This window comes from Mus musculus, chromosome 1, assembly GCF_000001635.26.
Source record: "Mus musculus strain C57BL/6J chromosome 1, GRCm38.p6 C57BL/6J".
Classification (NCBI taxonomy): domain Eukaryota; kingdom Metazoa; phylum Chordata; class Mammalia; order Rodentia; family Muridae; genus Mus; species Mus musculus.
Genome location: NC_000067.6, coordinates 152,055,922 through 152,080,625, shown reverse-complemented (window position 1 = coordinate 152,080,625; position 24,704 = coordinate 152,055,922). Strand labels below are relative to the sequence as shown.

The following is a 24,704-nucleotide window of genomic DNA, read 5'->3' as shown; positions in this document are numbered from 1 at the left end:
GTGGTAACAAATTAGGGCTGGATTTTGGAGGGAGATGAAACAGCACAAGGTTTAATTGTTGTGAATTTATGAGTGTGTGTATTGATTTATAAGGGGATAAAAATATGTCCTGCCGATGAATAGCCATTAAGACTAACCACATGGTTGCAACATTATCGCAACCGATGGCTAATTGTCTCCTTCCCTGAAGTGGAGGCTGAGAAGCGGGGTCATTAACCACGGGTAGTATAAATAGGGAAGCCCATCTAGACTCTGATTCTCTTCTGTGCAGAGAAGCTAAATAAAGGTAGAGGTGGGTGTTGCATCCTAATACAGTGGGAAGGATATATTAGCTTTGCATTCAACAGACTCTGTTCAGTTTCCTCCACTCCTAGCTTGTAATCGTGACTTACAGTGGCAGTACTTGGCAATAGTACTAATTGAAGCTGGTGTACTGAGTGCTCTGCTCGCAGGTACTGTGCTGAGAGTGTTATATACATTCTCTTCTTTCGTGCTTGCAATAGCTAGCTGCAGCAGTTACTCTTGCTCTTGCTTTATAGATGGGGACAATTGAGAGGCAGCACGCTTGGGCCCTTGACCAAGGCCTTGTGGGTAACAGGACGTTTTGATGAGACCAGAATCCATTTCTCTGACTCCATCATAAGACTTTTAATGATCAACTCCTTGCCAGCCCTACCCTCTACTCTGCCCATTTTCCTTACCCGTGTTTCTTTTTGAACCATAATTAGAGACATGGTTACCATAATTATCATTAGCATGCCTAAACTTTTCAGCAATAATTCTTTATATATCAAATGTCAAAAGCATCAATGTTAATTCTCTTGATTGGTTGCTTCTCTCCTTTCTTTCTTTCTTCCTCCTTCTCTTCATCTTCCTTGCCCTCCTCTCCCCCTCCCCCTCCTTGTCCTCCTTCCTTCTCTTCTTCAGTGATTCCTTGGTGACACTCAGGATTTAAATGATGTTCACAGCGGAGGGATGCATCTGCTTTTATAGGTTGGCTTCCTTTCTTTTTATCTGCATCTCTTCCTTGTTTTCTTCCCTAGGGTTTATCTGAAGAGAAGACTGTGTCTGGCGAGGCTTTTGCATTCTGTGACTTTTCTGGTTGCATCTCTACATCTTCTTCTTTCCTGTTTTGTTTGTTTGTTTTGTTTTGTTTTTTCCTGCACTCTGTTTGCTTACCATGTGGAATGTGGTACACATTCTGTTACAACACAGGAGTGGTCACAGACACCACGCTTCTTTTGGGGAGAAGTTAAAAGAAGGGGCCTTGGCTCACGTCTCGTAGGTAGTACGTGAGGTGCTGGGACTCTATCCAGGCTCTGATGGATGACTCTGGATTTTGTTGTCAAGCTGCTCCTTCCATAATAGACTTATCCCAGGCCCTTCAAGCCACCGAGAGTCACCACCATTGCAGAACAGGTTATAAAGCTAGGATAGTCTTTTTTTCTGCACTTGCTAGCTGGGATTTTTTTTCTCTCAGTAAATGTATCTACCGTTTGGTAACCTTGAGGTATATGTCTTTCAGTATAATTAATGATTGGTTTCTTTCCTTCTATTTTAATTAATGTTCAAAATAATGAGTTGATTTTCTCCTATCTTCCAAGTGAGACCAGTAAGGTAGCTGTTGTATTGCTTATGTAAATATCATTGTGAACACATGGATTTGAATGCAGTTTCATTCTAAACTCCTCCCCCCTGTGATTATTTACTGATTTTTTTTTTTTTTTTTGGTGTTTTTGAGACAGGGTTTCTCTGTGTAGTCCTGGCTGTCCTAGAACTCATTTTGTAGACCAGGCTGGCCTCGAACTCAGAAATCCACCTGCCTCTGCCTCCCGAGTGCTGGGATTAAAGGCGTGCGCCACCACGCCCGGCTATTTACTGATTCTTGTACTTTTTTTTTTTTTTTTCTAGACAGGGTCTTGCTTGTAGACCAGGCTGGTCTCCAATTGGCAATCCTCCTGCTTCAGCCTCCAGATGGTTATTTGTTTTGAAACTCATTCTGTGTTTTTCCAGTGGGAGAGTCCTTATATTGCTTTCTGAATCTGCTTGACAAGACTAGGAAGTCATTGATAGATTCATTGCTTTGTGGCTTATCAAGGTATTTCAGCTTAATGTTGCTTTTTTTTTTTTTTTGTGCCTCAGAATTTTGTTAGGATATATGGTGTTTAGATACCCGAGCCTAGCTATTAAGTGTTCTTGCTGCCTCCAGGCCTTATTGATTCTTTTTTAAGTGGGAAGAATTAGGAAGGTATATATGTATATACATATCCACTAAGATATGGTTATAAACACATATGCATATATGCAGGTAGAGATAATTTATATGCCCATATTTGCATATGTGGATATTTATACATAAGTTTGCTTGAGGTAATCAAACATTTTTTTTTCCTTTTAGGAAAAGTAGTAGCATCCTGTAGTTCTATGCATTCCTCTTTGCACTTAATAGTCTATTTGAGTTTTCTTATTACATCTTACAACTGTGACTTTGTGGTGTTAAAGTATCCAAACTAATCATTTGGTTATATATGGCTGCTTCTAGTCTTCTGCACTCGCATTGTGGTGGGGAGTGGTTTCTTTTTGTTGATGGGAATTTAGTTGCAACTCAAACAAAAACCTTGTTGTACAAGGCTACAATGGAAACCCTTGTGAATATCTGTTAGTGTTCAATGGCTTATCTTTGTGATAGTTTCTAAGAACTAGAGTCATTGGGTAGAAGGGTAAGTACCACGGGAGCATTGCTCAGCCGTGGTTCCCTGTTGCCCTAAGGATGCTGCAAGATCCTCAGTGGATACCCTGACGTGGCTGACTATGCCAAAGTCTATTGTTTTTCTAGACCTCTGGTAAAACTTTATAAATTAGACAGAGTAAGAAGTTAAAATTAAACAATTGTGATATTATGCTGTAATAAGTTATTAAAAACATGAATTACATACTTCTGGACATTTCTAGTTAGTGTTTTCAGATCCTCACCAGTAGATATCCTGTGAAACCTTAGTGTTTTTGTTAACTGACTAGCGAGAGGTGATGGTATACTTATCTACTTCCCTACCCGACTCCATCTTGAGTCAGGGTCTGTTGTGTCCCTGGGTCTTTGTAGCCAAGAATGACTTTGAACTTTTGCTCTTTGAGCTTTCGGTTCCCAAGTGCTGGGATGACAGCTCTTACACCATCCTGCCCGGTTTTATGTGGCGCTGGCAGTCGAAACCCATGGCTGCATACATTCTAGATGAGCGAGCATCCTTTCCGCTGAGCTTCACCCAGCCCTTTGTATCCCTTCTACAATGAGCTGCCTTGCATTCTTCCCCGATTCTGCCCCTCCCCCACCCCCATGAACCATCTCCTATATTTCCTTTCTCATTATATTGGAGATGTGACTCCTTAATGTTTATGAGCTTTTTTCGGTTTATCGTTTGTCCTTTTCACTGATTGCACTATTCATTATATAAATGATTTGTTTTGTCTTTTTTATTGCTTCCTGGATTTGAGTCATACTTTGGAAACACTGTTCTTATTTTCCAGGCTTTAAAGTAATACTGTATAATATAATATAATTAATATAATATAAACCATGCGTGTAATTTGTGAGTAGCTATGGTAAATATGTAGATGAGATTAATTATAATAATGCATTTCTTTTAACTAAAAAATGCCATTTTAATAAGTAATCTAAGTAATCAGTATTAAAATTATTGATGCTTAAATTTTATTAGTGTTTATTATTCAAGAATAATAAGTTTCATTGTATTCCATACATATGTAGAATGTATTTTGATCATATTTGCCCATACTGAACATTTTAAGACCATGTGTGTATGCTTTAATTAAAAGAGAAAAGATTTAAAAAGAATGTTGTGGATGTGTATGTGTGTGGTTATGTAAACCATGTGTGCAGGAGCCCCTGGAGGCCAGAAGAGAACATCAGACCCCTGGCACTGGAGTTACAGGCAGCTGCGAGCCACCACGGTGGGTTGGTGTTAAGGACTGAGCCTAGGACCTGTGCAGCAGCAGCAGCAGCAGCAAGAGGCCTTGACCTCCGAGCATCTTTTTGTCCTAGCGCTTTAACTTTTGACATAGCTCAACTTTACACTAAGCTTTTATTGTAAATACTTGCTCTGTATTTAGATTTCACAATTTGCAGTTGAAAAAGAGTGATTTCGTTTAACCGTGTCCCAAGTGCACTGGAGAGTTTCCCAGTAACTGAATTCCGTATGAGTGTTTGAACTTCAATTTCATTTAGTTAAGAGTAAATCAAATAATACTCAGTTCCCGAGCACTCTGTAGCCACGCGTGGTTGGTAGCTGCCATGTTGGAGAGCGCAGACATAGAGAGACGCACCAGTGTCGTCTTTTAGGAGTTGTGTGATTTTGTCGATCATTTTTCACTATGAGTTTATCTTAGTGGATGGTGTGGAGACAGGATCCGATTTCTTCTTCTTTCAACCCGGTTATCTGGGTACTGCAAGCCCCTGCTTTAAAAGTCCATCTTTACCCATTGGTTTTAGATAGGCCCCAATTATAGAATTAATTTCCATAAGTAATCAGTGTACTTCTATATTTTCTATTCAGCTCGGTCCCTTCATGCTCCAGCACCCTGCTGTTTAACCATAATGAATGTAGAATATATTTTAATATTAAAACCATTCATGGCACAACGCTGTCTCATGCTTGGCAAATCTGTCACTGTCACGTGTTGGGCAAAGACATGGAACAGAGAGGCCATGCTTATGGTGCTGGTGATATCAGACTGATGCAGTGATTATGGGAAGAGGTTTGGAATACATCATTCCCTTAGCTGTCGGGAAAACAGAATGGGGTCTCCTTACAGTATGTGGCAAGGCTGGCGTGGTAGCAGTGACATCAGTTTACCATACCAGCATTGCCAGTTTTTTATTTGCGTTGGGTTGATTTCCCAATGAGAAACCCGCAAACGTGTACAAGAATGCCTGGAGCAATGCTGTTCATGATAGCAAAACTCTTGAAATGGCCGATGCCTCTGCCAACTGTACACTGAGTAAGGAAGCTCTGTGTTCATACAAACAGTAGCAAGAGTAACCTATACATTGGTAAGTCACCCTGTAGTACCCTGTTGTCTTGTCCTCCCACAAGCCTGCATGCTTTTAAAGTTGCAATGATTGAGGTGGGAGGAAAGCCAAAGGGATGACAGTATGGTAGGGCACCATTTAGGTGAAGTTCAAAAATGCTTAGTCAACTCGGTTTTTTGTTTAATGAGAGAGTTGTGGGCAGGAAGCTGTATCAGAAAAGCAAGGGGATAATGATGGTGGTGGTGGTGGTGGTGATGATGATAGAATGTGGAAGCTGTAGATGCGGCAGGGTGAAGGCAGGATGTGCTTGGCAGGGGGCTTGTGGGAAATTCCCTGGGTCCTTGTATGGTCCAGAGATGGGCATATGGATGCTTGTTTTGCTTTTCATTGAAAATCTACATGGATTATTGATTAGTTCCTTGCAAAAGAGGAGCCAAATAGCAGTGACCTGAATCCAGACACAGAGGCTAAGCCAAGCTCAAAGTAAATTTATGCAGGAGAAAGGCTGCCAGGTTGTTTGTTTTGTTTTTGGTTTTGTTTCTAATGTCATAACAATGACTTCACAATTGTATGAAAGACTGAAGGCAAAATTTACATTTAGTACCTGTGTCAAGCAACAGGAAATGTGTTCTCTTGTAGTATGTATACACAAGGGACTGTGTCATCAATAGGTACAATATATACAGACTTGTTGGTCCTTCCATGCTAAGCAAGAGAAAACTTAAATAAATTATCACGACCATGTAAAACTTTTTTGAGTGAGAGCAGATTCTCCCTCCCTCCATCTCTCCCTCCTCACTTTCTCCCTCTCCGTCTCCCTTCTCCTCTTCTTTTCTTGTCGGGATCTTATGTACAACAGGCTGGTAAAATCCACCATATAACAGAGTCTAGCCTGGAACGATTAATCCTCCTGCCTCCTCCTCCCAGAGACTGGGATTATAGGCATACCAACCATGTCTGACGAGAACGAATTTTCGAAGCAAACTCTTAATAAGCACATGTGATATGCTAGACACGGGAGCTAGTGTACAGGAGCCCACTTAGCTTGAGATGCAGCCCTGTGGAAAAGCAGACATGGGTTTCCTTTTGTAGATTGGTAAACTGAGGCCCAAGAGGATAAACAACTTGTCTGAAGTCACACAGGAAGCACATGGTGGAGTATTAACACAAGTTTATCTGGCCTCCAAGTCCACATTCCTAATTTCTGTTTCAGAACCTTCTAACTTCTGCCCTGTTTCTCTCTGTTGAATGCTTCAGCTTCTCCTCCCTTCTTGCTTGACGGAGATCCATCTCAGAAAGTCTCTGCTTCTACCTCCTAAAATTTTAGACAAGGAAATCCCTCAGTGTCTTGGAAGCAGCTCTTTGTGATATCTAAGTGAGTTTTAAACATCAGTTGTAGGCTTGCTTCACTGTAGAGTTGCTAAGTGGCTGTTTCCTGCCTCTCTGACTTGCATGGATTTGTTGATGTGTGGTAGATTTGATTCTGTGGGAGACCTGTCTCTGTGTCTGCTTCCTTGTTTTTAAACATGAAGCCTTGCTCAGTTTGCATCCCTAAGACTAGCCTGAACTCCCAAACTTTCCTTAGGTATAAACTCCACCAGTATCTCTCTCCAGCTTGTCAGGTTGTGGTTTCTATGATAGTTTCTTGCTCCCTAAATGACCTACACATTCCAACTTACAATGACAAATCAGATGTGTTCCTGATCTTTTATCTTTGGTATTGCAGGTTTTTAAAAGCAGAGCACTGGTAATTCTTACTTTGGCTTGATGGTACAGATGTGTGTCTTCTCAGGTCCCCAGGTATACTCCTCCCTTTTCACTGATATTTCCATCAGCAACTGCTGATGACAAGGGGGACTGGGCGGCTGGATGGGAAAGAAAATTCAAATGAGCATTTGGTTGCTAGGGAACCTGGTTTACTCAGTGATTATGACTTCCAAAAATTATGTAGAAATGACAAGAGAACTACTTGGGACTGCTGTCCCTTCCTTTGATTCATGCCCCTGTGGCTGTTGAGCCTCTTTCCCTGAGAGCTGGTATGCTAGTTGTTTCAAGGAAGTGAAAGTGGAAAAAAATAAATAAAAACTAGGGATGTCCATCAGTGCTACAGTGCCTGCTTAGCACATAGGATGCACAGATCCAAGCCCCAGCACCAGCAGAAGGCAGTAATGTCTTGTAGTCTTGTAATCACAACAAGAAAGTCGAGATGGGGGTGAAAATGGCGGCTGCCTTTCATGCCTTCTCATATCTCTGGAGAACTGCAGGTTCTTGATGACCAAGAGAGGCACTTTTAGAATGCCTGACAACCCATATTTGTATATTTCCTCCATTTTCACTGTTTCAAGTCTCTGCCAAGTCAGCTTTAGGTTCAAGAATAAGGAAACACATTAGTGATAATCTTTGCTCTGTGCAAAGGTGAAATCTTCATTTTTTTTCATTTTAAAAGAATCCTGTTTCTGATGAGCTAAGTTAAAAACTAACCACATTTTCCCCTGAGCAAACTCGTACGTTTGGAGAAGAGGCACAGCGTGGAAAGATGGAAGGAAGAGCCTGGGAGGTCCAGCCTGGCTGTCACCCACGGTCAGACCATGTACTCCCCATTTCTGGGACCCTTTTTGGGCTCTAAGATGTCACAGAGATAGGATTCACGTGAGGGCCAGGGATTAATGCCAGTGACAGAGAAGGAAAAGCAACCCTATATGTATGATCAAGTATTGTTTTGGGGAAGTGATTTCTATTTGAAGGTGTGGCTAGCTTACTTGTCAAATGGCAAGGAATATAGGAATGCGGAGAGGATACACTGGACTAGCAGTGCCTGCCCTCAGAGGGCCTGAAGATATCCTTGCAGTGTAGGAAATACATTCAGGATGCTTTCCCCAGTGATTGCTCCATTAGAGAGCTATTCAGGAAGACTCTAGCCTCATTGTTGTGTGGAGTAAGGGAGCCTTGTGGAGGCTGGTTCAAATGTGGATACATGTAACAGTAAATGAGCCCTTCCCCTCTGTCCTTGTCTCTACACCCTGATTGCTTCGTGGAGTTCAATCTTTGCTGTAGAACTAACTGTGGTTGTCATATTGTATGTGTTCAAAACAAGTGAGGAAAAAAATTAAATATATACATAGATGGTATTTCCTATAATTGAATGGATATACATTTATTTGGTAGCTGTTAATGTGAAAAACTAAGAAAATCTTTCAGATGATGTTTTCCTTCCAAGCTAAATGAATCCATCCCCAGGAGCCCCATGTCAAGCTCCACTCAGTTCACTTGTGCAGCGCATGCATCTGCTAACCCAGCGTCTGCTCATCTAGAAAGAGAAACACACTTTCCTCTCAAGCAAACACAAGACAGCATCTTGGGTTGCTTTGATAGCTTTAATAAAGAGGTTTTTAATACATCCCTGTTCCCTTTAAAGCATCATGGCGTTTGTGGGAATGAGGAAAAGCAGACAAGAATGTTTAAGACAGGATACGATATATATGTATAGTTCTGGCAAACTATACATGGAGGCTGAGATGCCACACGAGTGTTATATTTGACATAGGCACCTTTTTATCAAGTATGTAGAAATTGTGTGTGTGTGTTGTGTGTGTGTGTTATGTGTCTGTTTATGTGTATGTATTTGTGTGTGTTGTGTGTCTGTGTGTGTTTTGTGTCTGTGTGTGTTGTGTGTCTGTGTGTGTTGTGTGTGAGTGTGTGTGTGTTGTATGTCTGTGTTTGTGTGTGTTGTGTGTGTGTGTCTGTGCGTGCATGTGTTGGAAGAGTCATGATGGAAGGAAGAGTTTACAGTTGCAGGGAGGGTCTGGTCCTTGTACTCTTTGGGCAGATGGGATAATGGATACTGGGAGAGAAGGAGCATTTAAAGGCCATCAGGTAGCACTGGGAGTCTGGCTTCTGGTTCTCACATCTTATTAACCTGGCCTCTAACCTTGTTAGCTCAAATGACTGATACTACTCAGAGTAGTTGGAGGATTAACAGACCAATAATACTAAGATTAGGCAGTCAGGGAGGAGAAGACTAAATAGAAACGGCAGCAATTCTCGCATCTCCCTGCTGAGTAGGTAGATGACTCAGTACACTTTGTAAAACATTAAAATTGCTCTATTAAAACCGGGAAGTGTGTGAATGTTAATATTGTTACATCACAGTGGGGAATGGCTTGTTTTTGGTGGTGGTGTTTCTGCAAATTAAACATAAATACTGAGCTGAAACACTACTTTTCAGTGACTAGATGGGCAGCTGAGGGAACCCAAAAATCTCGGTCAATTGATTCCATAGCAGGCACAGAGTTCAGAAGGTTTGTGTGAGCTCCTGCCTATGAAGAAGACTCCAGCATCCCCGTAGCAGTGGGAAAACACTGCAGAATTGCTGTGACTTCTCTCTCTCTCTCTCTCTCTCTCTCTCTCTCTCTCTCTCTCTCTTCTTTCTTTCATTCAAATCTAAACCAACAGTGGATTGTGATGGGGTCATTTGTTAGGGCTTGGAGCTTTGCTAAATTTAACTATAAAGTAAATGATAACTATCACCAGGCATGGTGGTGTACCTCTTTAATTCCAGCTCTTAGGAGGCAGAAGTAGGAGGATCTCTGTAAGTTCAAGGCCAGCGTAGTCTACTTAGAGAGTTCCAGGGCTACATTGAGAGACGCTGTCTCAAAAAAAAAAAAAAAAGTGTTCTATCAAAAAGGGATTTAAAACAACAACAAAAACAAAAACCTGTTGATTTCTTACAGAGAAGGATCCCTGATAAGAGCATGGAAAAGGGCAAAGTCATGGGTAGTGCTAGCTGGACAGAATGCAAAGGCATGCTTTCCAGAGGCTCTGTCTCCCTTAGGGGATTCTCTGACATTTGAAATGGCTGTTGGAAACGATTGGAAACATCAGATTACACCAGCTTTCTCTTACAACCCAAGCTGATGAAGTCTCATGCATAACAAAAACAACACATTAGGGGCCTTTTATCCAACGCTACAATGCTCACTCAGAAAGTCTGTGCCTTTTGCTGTTCTCACTGTGACCCAGTGGGCTTAGATGGCAGTGTCATTCTACAGGAGACTACCTAGAGCCATTTCTGGAGAAAGGTGAGCCGTGGGTAGTTCCCAACGGTCTCCATTTTCTTTTTTTAGACTTACTATTTTAAATTATGTGTGTGCTGGAGGGGGTTCAGGGATGGTTTGTGCACTTGGGGTAGGCGACCACAGAGATTGGAGGTGTTGGATTCCTTTGGAGCTGGTTTTCCGGGCGGTTGTAAACCTGCCTGACTCAGATGCTGGCAGCTAACTAGTCCTCTGTAAGAGCAGTATACTCGGTTAACTGCTGAGCCATCGCTTTAGCACCCAACACTGCCATCTTGTTGGTTGGTTGGTTTGGTTTTGGTTTTTGTCTTTTTGTTTGCTTGCTTTTGTTTTTGTTTATTTTATTTTTATTTTTTGGTGTTTGTTTTGTTTTGTTTTAGTTTCCCTTCACATTTACTCAGTGTACAAAAAACAGATCCTTTGCAATTTGGGGGAACCTCAGCCTGCGGTTGCCTAAGATTGATAGGCTCTTGCTGGGCGTCTCCCCTTGGTCCAGCCGCATCCCCACGCCCACTCCACAGACTATTCTTTGTTCTTTGCTGGTTAGGTTCCTCTCATGCTGGATCTGATTCTGATCTTTCCCTATTGTAGGAAGAAATCTCTTCACACTAAATGAAACAAAGTAAATGAAACAAAGTAAATGAAACAAAGTAAATGAAACAAAAGGAGGTAAATGAAACAAAGTGAACCTCCTAGAGGATGGGAATGTGGACTGTGGACTTAAAGGAAGGGGAGGGGAAATCGGCGGAAAATGAGCTCGGTGGGATTTAAAGGCAACTTCTGTCCCCCGTGTCCCAGATTGAAGGGTTTCTTCACGGGTCCTGGCAAATTCAAACAGAAAGAAAGCGAGCTTTGCCAAAGTATTAGCATTGTCTTGGTCATGAATTACCAACTCCTTCCAGAACAGTAATTAATTTCTTGCGGAATGAGGGCTTTGCCCTGCCTATGTGGGTAGCTCATCTCTCACCTAGCACCATACCAGGCTCACAGTGGGCGTGACAAATATAGACTGAATTGAATTAAATGATGTGTTGACTCCAGGAGCCCCAAGGACTTATTGTTTCATATTCTACCATTCCGAGTTATTGAGTAATATCCTACGGTTTTAGCCATACCCCCAGTTGGCTTTTCTCTTATTTATGCCTTTCCCCTAGCAGTACAGCCGAGAAGCTACTGGCAAAAGAGAATCCAAGCATTTATATAAATTTGTGTGAGGGCAGGGAAAGAGATACAGCAGAATGGGGATAAAGGATGAAATATCGGCAAGCTTATGAGAAACAAAAGTGATCTATTAAACATTCTCTATGGAAAAGAAGTTATAGAGGTGCTAGGAAATTTATTTTTTCAATATCAACTGAAATAAAATTTGTCTAAAAATTTAAAATAACACCTGTAACAGAGTTTCTATGGCAAAGGCCTATCTCTAGACGCCCCAACAGACTGTCCCCTGTATGCAATTAAATAAATGGGCAGTGGAGAACAGAAGGTTTTATTCACTATGATGGCATCTGTAAGAGGGACAAATAAAGGGGTCCACTGACCCCCAAGCCCATTGTCCCACCGTGACCAATGTGTGCTTTAGAGAAGAAACCAAGGGAACAGTACTTACACAGTCCCGGTCAAGGTGGGGTCTGGTCGATCATTTTCTCCGTTCTGGTTCTGAAAGGTAGTTAAAGAAGCCCTTTTGGGTCTGGAGAAGGATTTATAGTGCTCATGTAGAGGATCTGAGTTTGGTTGAAACTCCACCTGATGCCCCCTGGCTTCAGGACACAGGCACTCACGTGCACTGACCACTCTCCACACCCATTATTAAAACTAGTATTAATAAGGAAGTCTTTATTGCTTGTGGGGATAAGCTGGTTTTCAGGAGGCATTCCTGGGTCAGCTTGTCTCCCATGGGTAATTACCTTCATCTGTTGGGTGGTCTGTCCTGGGAGGCTTTGAAGTTCCTGGAATCCAAGGTGATTCTAAGAGGAAGGGTAAAGGACAATGACGGCTCTGTGCCTTCAGCCAAAGTCAAGTCTGTAGACACAAAATGTAGGCAGATGTCCAGCTTCCATCTCTTACTTCCACTGTGGGCCAAGGGAACAGTCAATACTTTTTAGCAGAAGGAGCTAGGGGGAAAAAAGTTTTATATTATCTAGAAAAGTAAGCTGCAAGTTTCTTCTTATTTCAGAGATTTATTGATATGGCTGGGGGAAAAAAGTATGTAAGCTAAAAGACCTGTGAATAATTTGTCTAAGAAACACAGCATCAGGAGCAATGTTTGATAATAGTAGAGATGAGATCCTAGAAAAGATTGGGAATTGTCTTGGGAAGGTTACAGGATGATTTTTTTGAATAGATCTAGGATTTTATGCCTTCACCCTAACTGCTGAAGATGCTGAGCAGGCAAATTTGTAATAGCAGCACAAGGTTTAGTGTAGCCAGAGTCAGTTCATATCCAAGTGTGTGCATTTCTGCAAATTGAAATGGAATATAATTCATTTTATATAACTAAAACTTACTCATGGTTTATGATGGTATTGAACAAGATTTGCAATCAGGTTTTCTATTTCCTTTTGATTTTTTTTTGTTGTTGTTGTTTATTTTATCTGGCACAATGAAAGTTTAATTTACCAAAAAAATATTTCTTTTCTCAAAATCTCTGTCAACTAGTGTTTCTTCTCTTGGGCAATCATAGAACCCTACCTAGGTAATGCAAATGAAATAATTCCAGTTTAGAGAAACACCCTCGAGGATTTTCTGTATTTTACTGATAACGTGTCTGTTTACATTGGAATCTTTTTACTTAAGGGACAGTTTATGGCCTCAAATCCAAGATCTGAGGGTCCGTCTAGTTTCCAGGATTTAGGTGCTAAGTGGACTTGGTTTAAGGACTTTGCTTTGAGGCTTTGGAGGTCTAGTGGGCAGGACCAAAGGGTGCTCCTGGGTCACGACTGACGGGTGTGGATGCTTCTTGTTTGTGACAATAGAGGATGCTACCTTGTTGTTTGGAATAAGTCGCTGAGCAGCAGGTGCTTTCACACCGGTTGTCCCTGGAGAGTGAGTGACATCTTCCCTTAACCCAGCATCCAGCATCCCACGTAGGGGACAGTGCTGACCACGTGATTTCCTCAGAGCCTACTCCTTTCATAAGCCGAAGTTTAGTCCAGGCCCGCCAGGTTTGCTTCCCAGAGTTCCGAGCTCTAAAGTGAGCTACTAAACTTACCTGATACTCTCCTGATGCTAATGCCACGGGTGGGAAATTCACAGGGTGATTGTACATTTATAAATTATCTGCTAGGGCTGTCCATCATCCTGTGGACCCTCCAAGGAGATGGGGCGTTTGTTTGCACTGTACTCCTGTCTGCCTGTAGGTGATGGATTCTGTGAATACTATTTCATCAGGTGGTTCTTGGGTCTCTGTTTATTTTAATTACTTTCTTTCCGTCACCCACATTTAAATATCATTTCGGTGAGATGCAGCAAAGCTTTTCTCTGGAACTAGTGAAGCCAGGTTCAGTTATGATCACTTGAAAAAGACGGTAAGTCATTTCTCTGCGGCGGGACTTCTTGTGTGAGGGCTGCGTACTTGAAGATGTGTCTTACGGAGTCCAGTCTAGAGCATATTGCTGTGCTTGTGATTGTTCTGACGGGAGGAAAGCATCCCTTAGCAGGAGTAAAATAAATTATGCCTAGACACTTTTTAAATATTATTTGTTCTCTGTGTGTATGAGTATGTGTATGTATGAGTATGAGTGGGTATGTGTATGAGTGTGTATGAGTGTGTGTGTGTGTTCAAGCACACGGACTGACCTCAAATGCTGTTCCTTTGTTTTAGAGACAGGGTCTCTCACTGGACTAGGACTCTGTTAGTAGGATAGCTGCTTGGCTGTCCAGCAAGCATTGAGGACCTTCTGTCTCTCCCTCTTCAGCGCTGGGTAACAAGTACATAGCAGCAAGCCAGTCCTTTTTTATTTTTATTTTTTTGTTTTTTCGTTTGTTTGTTTTAAACCAAGGGTTCTAGGGGATTGAACTCAGGTCTTCAAGCTTGTAAGACAAACACTGTATCAACTAAGCGATTGCACTATCCTTATCTATTTGTTTCTTAAAGAGTCATAATAATAATAAAGACAAAAATAAAAAAAATGCCGTAGAGTATCAGCGATGTGAAACACTAGCATATTCATATCTAGAAATTCATAGTGTAAGGCCTGCCTAAGGTCATCAAAGGCAGTCTACAAAGCTGACCCCAAGTTTCCCTGCAGCCACTTGAAGAAACTTGATTGGTTACAGAGCTCAGTTAGTTGTAAGGTAAGATATATCAGTGTTCTGGACAGCTGTGCTATTTCTGCTCCTATACAGGGGGGGTTCTTGAGCACTGGCAGTCTAGCTTTACCTGGGAAACACCCTGGCATCGTTGCCAGGTTGTCTAACAACAATTCTGTTGATGAGGGCAGCCATGAGCCAGTATCTAGGGCTGGGGGTTTAACTCAATAGAAGTGCACCTGCCTAACAGATGGGTCCCGGGACTCAATCCTTAGCACAGCAAATATTCCCCTGTGCCAAAGAATGGAAAAATGTAATATCTACCATCCTAGGAGAAGCTCATCTTCAAATCCTCACAGAGATGACAATGTATTTGTCGTCAATGCTAGCATTCATTTGAGCTAAATCTGATCATTCAGAGTGACTGTAAATTTGGGAGCGAGGAGTTTGCTTCGGCTTAGCGTCGTTGTCCTGTGTGGACATGCGGATGGTGTCAGAGTTGGTTCTGTTAGGTTCATTCATGTGTGTGAAGTCTGGAGAATATTGGTCTGCTCTGCAGCTTGGCAGTGAGGTTCTGCAGTAGCAGTGCCAGACCTCACCATACCAGGTGAGAGTATCTAAAGAGTATGCCCAGGAGGCTGAGGCATTGAATGTCAGGATAAACAGGCCACTGTCATAGGAAATGAAGTCACAGCTCCCCTCATCTTCGCATTTATTCCTAGAGCTATGGAGAAAAGTGTCTCTATCATTGAAACTATGGCTGTGTATGGCTGAGGTGACTCCTCAGGCCTGCTTTTCTTATTTCTATTTTGTAAATAAAAAAGAAGACTGGATAAAGGAAGTCAAAAGGAGAGGAAAGCTGTCCCGGCTTACTTTCTGCTGCTGTGATTAGACCAGGAACAAAAGCAATGTGGGGAAGAAACGTTAATGTTTGCAGTCCATCACTAAGGGAAGTCAGGACAGGAACTTAGAAGCAGGACCTGATGCAGAGGCCATGGAGGAGTGCTTGCTTAGTGGCTTTCTCTCCATAATTTTCTCGGCCTGCTTTCTTATGCCAGCCATGGTCACCTGCCCTTGTAGTGATCATGTACCCCAGTGGGCTGGGGCTTTCCACATCAATCATTAATCAAGATGCCCTACAGACTTGCCTACAGGTCAACCTTACAGAAACATTTCCTTAGTTAAGATCCCCTCTGCCCAGATATGTCTAGGTTTGTGCCAAGTTGACAAAGGCCAACTAGCATAACGGGGACATGTCAGATCCCGAGAGGAGGAACAAGGAGGAAGGAAAGTCCCTCTTCCCTGTGCACCTCTGGGCAAACACCACAGATATTTCTTCATCAGTCTAGGTGAATACCAGGTATTGTCATGCACTTCCCTGTGTGATGTGTAATAGCACAGGTCTGACAGACTTGCAGAGGACTTTTGTAGAACATTTGACTTGTAGAGTGTCTCCTCTTGCCCTATAAAGCCCAACACTGGACCAGAAGTTAATAACTGCTCATTGAGTCAATTTGGTTAGATGCTAGGAAATCGGCTTTGGGTTGTAAATATCACATTGGTCTTCCTATGGGAATTTCACTGTCTGTGGTTCACAGCTGATGGGGTAAACCAAGTGGACAAGGTCTCCTGGTGGTAGGGATATTGTTAGACATGCAAAACCAAAAGCTTAGCCAGGCTATCAATTGGCAGTTCGCTGTTCCAACCTCACGTTTAATCTCACGCTCTCGAATAGCTTTATGTAGCGTCTGCTAAAACCTTGGAGTACCGTGTGTAAGTTTTATGCTCTAGCAACTAAATAGATAGTTCTGGTTACTGGTGTCTTGATCATCCTGCCTTCTGCTGTGTGGCTTTTACTTCCAAATGGAGACTTTCCCTCCCAGAGGGACGAGAGGGACTCAGGAGGCTTTCGAGGCTGGTTATGGTTTACAAGGTTTACAAAGCTGCCTGAGGTAAAGCTGGGGTCTCCCCAGTGTGGGGCATAGCCTTCAGGAGTCCTCATCCATGCTGGACTGGGCCCTTGAGTCACCCGTACATCTCTAAGTAACCCCTTTCTCGTGTTCCTCACAGTAAGCACAATAAATTCATTGGTTCACCAGTGGGGACTTGGGGAGAATCATTTCTTTGGGATAAAGAGACACTTGTGCCTCTCCTTGTCCTTCGGTCACAGGACTAGAACAGCATCTGAGACTCCAGAACAGAAGCAGCTCACTGCGATGCCAGCTCATCGCTTTTACCTGCTGATGACAGTCAGCTGTAGGAGTCCTGGGATGGAGACCAGCAACCTGACCGCTTTCTGTGTTCTTTTCCAATAGAGTTGGCCTGTGGCCCAGATGGTCACAAACATATGGCATAGGTTGGCAGTCTCCTGACTGTGGGAGGTGACCCACCATGGTCTCGAATTTCATTTAGGAGAATTTGGAAAGCCATTTGAAATGTTGGACAACAGAAGAGAAAGTACCAGAAGCATCACGGAGTAAGAAGTAGACAAGTTAGCAACTGGATTCTGTGTTTTTAGGCACTTGTTACACTTACTCTCCCTGGCTTGAAAAGACAACCCTGCCTCTTCAACTGCCAGTCGTCTCGAAGAGTCCAACAAGATGACATGGAAAATTCCATTAATAGAGAAACTGTCATTTTAAAGTACATACCATTCTGATTAGTGTGCTGAAATCCTGTGCCATCTCACTCCATGCCACTGGAATGTGAGTGAACGGTTTGTCCAGTGTTTCCAATCTCTATTCACCTGATGATCATGTAGTAGGAATGCTAGCGGTTGACTCAGCGGTGTGAGTTAGTGATCCTAAGGACATTCTGTTTAAAACATTTTTTTATAAATGTTACTTTTTGAGGGAAAAACCATGGTTCATACAGGGTTTATTAGCTATGATATGGATATAGCTTGTCTCCCAAAAGTTCATGTATTAGAAGTGAGCTCACCTTTGTAGCAGTGTTGATGTGATACAAGTTTTAAAAGGTAGGCCTGGTGAAGTCTAATTAGGTTTTCAGGCCTGTTGTCCTCAGAAGAGATTAATGGTGTGTGTGTGTGTGTGTGTGTGTGTGTGTGTGTGTGTGTGTGCTCTGCAGGAAGGGCGGACTGTGGGTCTGTGTGGCGGTGTGGGTGCAGCCAGTGTGAGTGTGTGTGAGTGTGTGTGTGTGTGTGTGTGTGTGTGTGTGTGTGTTGCTTCTCTTAGAGCATATTGTCTTAGAGTGACATGGTTGGGGCTGGAGTGATGCTTAGGGGTTAAAAGCACTTGCTGCTCTTGCAGGGATCTCAATTCAGTTCTCAGAACCCACATGGTGGCTTACAACCATGTGTAACTCTAGTTCCAGGGGAACGGACACCTTCTGGCCTCCTGAGAGCACAAGACACAAAAGTGGTGCATATCTGTTCACAGAGGCAAAGCCCTCAGACAGAAAAATAAAATAAATAAATAGAAACATCACATGCTTAGATCCTTATCATATTGTAAAGCAGTTCAGCGGGATTGGGGGGTGTGTCAGGATGCTGGCTTACGCTACGAGTTAAATCTTCTTTGTAAAATAGCCAACCTCAAGTATTTTGTTGTAACAACAGAAAGCAGATTAGTTTAAGTAGTTCAGGAATCCACTGGACATCTTAGAATATATCTACTGAAGACAGGGGGTTACTATAATGGGGATCCCAGTTTTTCTTCTACTTAATTGAAATAAGTCCCAGACCAAAAAGACTGCCAGGGAGAAGCTAAATCTTCACAAGAACAAAGTAATTTTTTAAAAAAGAGTTTGTTGAAAGAAGTCTCGATAGTTAAACTCCCACGAACTACTGCTCCTCTCTCTTTGCTGGTATTTGCTCAATAAATATTTTTGGGTCAAGGCTCTCTAATGTTGCTTCAGTGATTTAAGTAGCACTTTTATGTATTCAATCATTGATTCTTTGAAGACTCATATTTTAATGTTTATTTCCATCAAGCAGGTGGTGAAAATAATACAAGAAGAAATCAACCAAATTTCTAGGTTAGAAAAAAAAAGTTGGCATAAGTCATTGATTCAACTCTATTCATTTTCTATCTGCATGTATATCTAAGTGGAAAATATCTTCATAGTGCCTTTGGCCATTTTGTACTAATCCCAAAGAAAAGCCTGGTCGTCATGTAAAAACAAACACAGCCCAGGCACATCCATCACCCTGTAGCCGTGGAACTCTTCTGTAGAATTTCCCCTTCACAGTGAGATTATGATCCTCACAAGAAAACCAGTTTCATGACTTCAGGGTTACACCTCATTTTTATGAAAAGCAGCGTTGCTCAACGGGATTACCGACCCAGTTCAGCAAGCCTGACTCTGCACGCCTGCTGCTTGCTTCCCTGAGCTCAGTCTCTAACAGGATGGCAGTTCATAGCCGATGGGCTGGCGGAGTGGCCTGGGAGCTCAGAAGGCGCTGTTGAAGGGGGATTAGAACGTCACAGTGGCCTTCCTGGGCTTCTGGAAGAAGCGCTAGATGCCAAAAATGACCATGTAGGAAGGCCAGCGCTCTAAAATGGAAACATTTTGAAACACTCAGTGTAAAGCAACAGGTATTCACTCCCGAGATTTGATTAATAGTTGTCAAAGAGATGCCTGAAGGCTGAGGGGTAGAGTTTGACCAAGCAAACTATGACCAGGAGCGGGGTGGACTCCTCTGTGATTCCTTCAGGCAAGTGTGTGTGTGCACACGCGCTTGCACACCCGTGTATGTGTATGTGAGGTGTATGTGTGTACACATATGCATACGTGTGTATGTGGGGGGTGGGGGTGGGTGTGTGCGCGCACGTGCTCGCGCCTGTGCTTGTGTGTAATCTAGTTGATTTATGGCCTGCCCTTAGCGTTTTTTGGCTCAATGGTGCGTCAAGCAAGGCTGACTGCCTAGGCAAGGCAGGGCATGCTACATGTGAGTCGGATTACTGTCATAGCACTTCCAAGTGAAAATACACGCTGCACGTAAAGAATATGGCCTTCATTACCACCACGGGGGAAACAGTCCAAATATAGAGCTGCTTCCATAGTGACAGTGCTGGTTTTTAAGGATAGTTAGATCTTAAGTCTGTCCTCCCCCCACAGACATCCATGTATCAGGACAACCCTGATGGTGGATGCAGTTGGGAAAGCTTTTAATTAATCTTTTTTTTTTTCCATAAGGGCAGCCTGTTTATTTTACGTTAAGATTGTTACAAACTGTAGATCTCAAAAATTAAGACGAAGATTGTTATCGTGATAAAAGCCATTTAATAGGGATTTAAGATTTGGGGTTTTTAACAGTTAGCTGAAAGAGGGTTCTTGTCATTTATGTATAATCTAATTTTAGATCTTGGAGCTCAAAATACAGAATTAACAAGCAAGAGGGAAAGTTTAGTTAGCCATGTATTAGATATTTCATTGAAACCAGGAGATTTCTAATGTTGAAATGTCAGCTTCTCCTTTAACCTTTAGGGGCCAGGGGATTGCAACTAGTCCATGAGAGATAGCCACTATCTATCTGGAAAGAGTATAAACAAGTATTTTCTCACATAGTGTCTGGGAGAGGAACCAGAGGTAAATTTAGGCGAAAAGACAAATCAGCTATCCTGGAAGAAGGCCAGGCCTTGCAGGTGACAAAGCTTGGTCCTTATGTGGGGACTGGCTTTCCCCCCTTGGTTCCCACTATCTTTGATTCAAGACTTGGGTGAGGTGGCACCTCTTGCTGCAGGCAGGGCATTCCCAGCTCTGTCTTCATGTCTCGCCTGTTCTGAGTCAAACAAGTGGGAGACTGATTTGGAAGCTTCCCTGTGTCTCTGAAGACTGGCTGGTCCTTCTGGCAGTTCTTGCCCAGAGACTCCCTCTCCTTTATGTCTAGATGTTGACCAAGTCCTTGGCCTACCACTGTGGTGATTCCCGGGAGTCCACTTCCAGTGGTGTCATAGCTTTCTCTGCTGCTCTGTGGGACCGCTTGGACCCAGCTGTCCTAGCTAAGTTAGGATTTGCTCTGCTAGGCTTGTTAACTGCCTGTCAGTCTTCCTAAAGCCAGACGCAATGGCTAAGAAATAGCTGACTTACAGAGACCTTTTTCTCTCGATGTGTCTATTTTATACATAGGCTTCTTTTATTTAACGAGAAGATCTGCAGGGACTACAGTAGCTGCGGCAGCATGATGCCAGTTTGCAAAGATTGGTAAGGAGGTTAGAGGCTTTCCTTATCACAGTAAGCCTTTAGGGAGACCAGGGCTGAATTTAATAAGCTCGGCCATCTCTTCATGTTCTGTTGTCGATTTGACTGTCAGAGAGGTGTGGATGATTTAACAAGATGACCAGATATTTTATTACAGCATTAGTCAGTCTTGATATGTTCCTATAATTCCAGCAGTGGAGGCTGAAGCAGGGAGGATTGCAAGTTCCAGGCTAGCCTGGGCTATGCAGTGTGAATATATCTCATAAACAAGAAGAGTACATCTCCTTTCATGGTATGCCTCCCATTCACTTCACTGAGTCTTGCTTTTCTGTCTATCACGAACTGCATCCCGGGGCCATAAGACAAACAAACAAACAAGAAACCCATGCTGTAGGTATTTGGCAATGTTGAGCAGTCTTGAAGATAGGAATCAGTTTTATAATGAGAGGCAAAGTGGAACTCAGATGGCCCCAGGTCTGTAGAGAGCTCACCTGGGCATTTTCAGTGGTGTGTTCCTAGATCATTTAGTCTTTCTGAGCCAAGTTTGCTCTTGTGTAAGCTGAGAACAAGCATGTCTTGTTCATTGGCTTTGGTGAAGATGAAACAAAAGACATGTAGCACTCCATGCCTGGTGCATAGTAAACATACATTAAACTGTGACAGTCAAATGCTCCTATACTTTAGTATCTTAGTTCTCTGCCCCCCTTTCTTCCCTCCCCCCAGCCAAGGCAGAGTAATTTAAAAGTTAAAGATTTATTTAGGTCATGATTCTTGTGGCTGGAAAGCCTAATGTATGGCGCGGGAATCATTTGAGGACATCCCGACTGCTTTAATGGGTAGTAGACAACATGGAAGAGCATTGCCAAGTGTGGTGCGTTAGTTATTCAAACTAAAAATGGAAGGGATGCTGATGAGGTGACTAGGCAGGTATGCAAGGGTGCTTGTCACCAACCCTGATGACCTGTGTTCAGAGAGACCATTCTCATAAATTGTCCGCTCACTTCATTACACGAGCTGTGACAGGTACATGTGCATGTGTGTGCATGTATGCTAATGAGACTCACATGCACTTACACATTCAAATAAAAAATGTAGTAACAACAAGCTGAAGGGCCTCTTCCAGGAAATTGTGAAACCATCCTTTATACTCTGAGAGCCAGGGTTTAGGCTGTACAGGAGGGAAATGTGCTGGTCTTGTTTATTTTACTAACAATGTATCTTTGGGGATGAAAACTGAAGCAGTTTCTGTAGTCTGAAATTACTTTTGAGTCGTTTGTCCATATTACCTTGGGGGTGTTTGCCTATGTAGTTTGAGATTATATGTATAAGATAAGAGTTCATTATTTTGGCTGTGAGATGTTATTAGAGTTATACCTCTAGGTCTGGGCACTGTGAAGTTAGCTACTAGGCAGACATAGGACCACAATATTGGTGGTGTTAAAATGAAACCTGTGATCATAGAACATTTTTATCTAAAGAAAAATAAAATGGTAAAACCATTCACTTTAATTGTTAGGAGGAAAAAAAACCTAATCTGTCTTAGGTTTGTTTTCCATTAGGGTCTCTTTGTTTTTAACAATAGTCAGTGCTAGTCTAGCCCTCCTAGACTTTCTTCCTCCCCCTCCTCCAAATATCTTATTCAGCATTAAAATGCATGTGTATTCTTCCCGAGGTTAAGCTGAAGTCATTAAAAATTGATTAGTTTGGGGCTGGAGCGAGGTCTCAGTGATGAGGAGCACTTCTGCTTAGACATACCTGAGTTCCTAGCACCCTCACGGTGGCCACAGCCTTTGTAACTCCAGTTCCAAGGGAGCCAGTGAACTCTTCTGGCCTCTGCTGGGCACAAGACATGCACCCGGCACCAAGCAAACCAGCGGTACACACAAAATAGTTAAAATGTAAAAGTAGGGTTATGAGTTAGCCTTTAACATCTCCGTCAGCAACAATTTTTTAAAAAATATTTTAAGCCCATAATTAAAAAGTGAGATCTGTAGTAAATGGAGACTAGTCTGTATACAGATAACAGTGGGAAGATTATCTAAGGTTTGGATACGTTTGTCATCTTTTCAGTTCTTTTGCTTTTTTGCCTCAACATTGCAAATCTCCCTCCTTCTCTGTGATTGGGTGAGCCATGAACATCACACTTTCTACGATTGGGTCAGCTGTGAGCATCACACTTTCACTGTTGCTAGTTGTTTTCTGTGCCTTTCTTCTCAGCCTGTTAGCACCATTCTCCTTGAATACTTTCATGCACTGTGTCTGATCAAACCAAAACTTAACTGAGAGAAAAATAAAATTCCTTCAGGCTTTAAAACAAAGCAGCAACAATGGTTTTTGTGTGCTGACATTAAGAAACTTTTTATACAATCAATTTATGAAATTCTTGGGCAAATGGATGTATCTGGAGAATATCATCCTTAGTGAGGTAACCCAATCACAAAAGAAGTCACTTGATATGCACTCACTGATAAGTGGATATTAGCCCAGAAACTTAGAATATCCAAGATACAATTTGCAAAAGACAAGAAAATCAAGAAGGAGGAAGACCAACGTGTGGATACTTCATTCTTTCTTAGAATAGGGAACAAAATACCCTTGGAAGGAGTAACAGAGACAAAGTTTGGAGCTAAGTCAAAAAGATGGATCATCCAGAGACTACCCCACCTGGGGATCCATCCCATAACCAGCCACCAAACGCAGACACCATGGCATACACCAGCAAGATTTTGCTGAAAGGACCATGATATAGCTGTCTCTTGTGAGGCTATGCCAGTGCATGGCAAATACAGAAGTGGATGCTCACAGTCATCTATAGGATGGAACACAGGGCCCCCAATGGAGGAGCTAGAGAAAGTACCAACGGAGCTGAAGGGGTCTCTAACAACAACAATATGAACTAATCAGTACCCCCAGAGCTTGTGTCTCTAGCTGCATATGTAGCAGAAGATGGCCTAGTTGGCCATCATTGGGAAGAGAGACCCCTAGGTCTTGCAAACTTTATATGTCCAGTAGAGGGGAACACCTGAAGCAGGAGTGAGTGGGTGGGGGAGCAGGGTGTGGGGGGGAACTTTTGGGATAGCATTTGAAATATAAATAAAGAAAATACCTAATTAAGAAAATGTTTAAAAGCTTAAGAAAAAAAAAGAAACTTTTTATATGTTTCTGACCATTTAAGAAAAACGTAACCTGGACCATCTAGAGATTGCCATACCCGGGGATCCATCCCATAATCAGCCTCCAAACGCAGACACCATTGCATACACCAGCAAGATTTTGCTGAAAGGACTCTGATATAGCTGTCTCTTGTGAGGCTGCCGGGGCCTAGCAAACACAGAAGTGGATGCTCACAGTCAGCTATTGGATGGATCACAGGGCCCCCAATGGAGGAGCTAGAGAAAGCACCCAAGGAGCTAAAGGGGTCTGCAACTTTATAGGTGGAACAACATTATGAACTAACCAGTAACCCCCAGAACTCGTGTCTCTAGCTGCATATGTATCAGAAGATGGCCTAGTCAGCCATCACTGGAAAGAGAGGCCCCTTGGTCTTGCAAACTTTATATTGCCTCAGTACAGGGGAACGCCAGGGCCAAGAAGTGGGAGTAGGTGGGTAGGGGAGTGGGGGGGAGGGTATGGGGGACTTTTGGAATAGCATAGGAAATGTAAATGAAGAAAATACCTAATAAATAAAAAAAAAGAAAAAAGAAAAAGATAACCCTTCCCACTTTCCCCCGTTTATTCGACTTTAAGGAGGGAATCAAAACAGCATGTGATCTGTGGCTAGTAAGTGTGTGCTAGGCAGGGTGGAGTTTCATTGGATCATCAGTTCTTTCTCTAGAGTGGCAGTTCTCAGTAATAAATCACAGCTTCCTTTCCCATTGGTCAGACATTCAACACGTCAAATAGAAAGTATTATTTACAGTGGTCCTGGCTGCAGTTTGGGGATGCTTTCTAACTTCAGCCTCACAGTGGTAATTAGTGTAACAAGTATGTTTGAGCTTCAGCTGGTGAGCATTGTCTGGTGTTTCACATAATAAGCTGCTTCTTGGGGCATATGACAAGCTCCCCAGGGGTCCCATGGAGATCCGCCTGCTCATACGTTGTGTGCTTCAATATGTATGTGCTCAAAAAAGTATGTAAAAATAATAACTACTTTAAATGCTAGCCTCGGCAAGAGA

At 42.6% G+C, this 24,704-nt stretch overlaps 1 protein-coding gene across 2 annotated transcripts in view; it reads left to right on the top strand.

Annotated features, from left to right (window-relative positions):
• 1700025G04Rik (RIKEN cDNA 1700025G04 gene) overlaps window positions 1-24,704 on the top strand; it is a 206,598-nt gene that overhangs the window by 10,496 nt on the left and 171,398 nt on the right. The gene's annotated exons all lie outside the window — the stretch shown is intronic.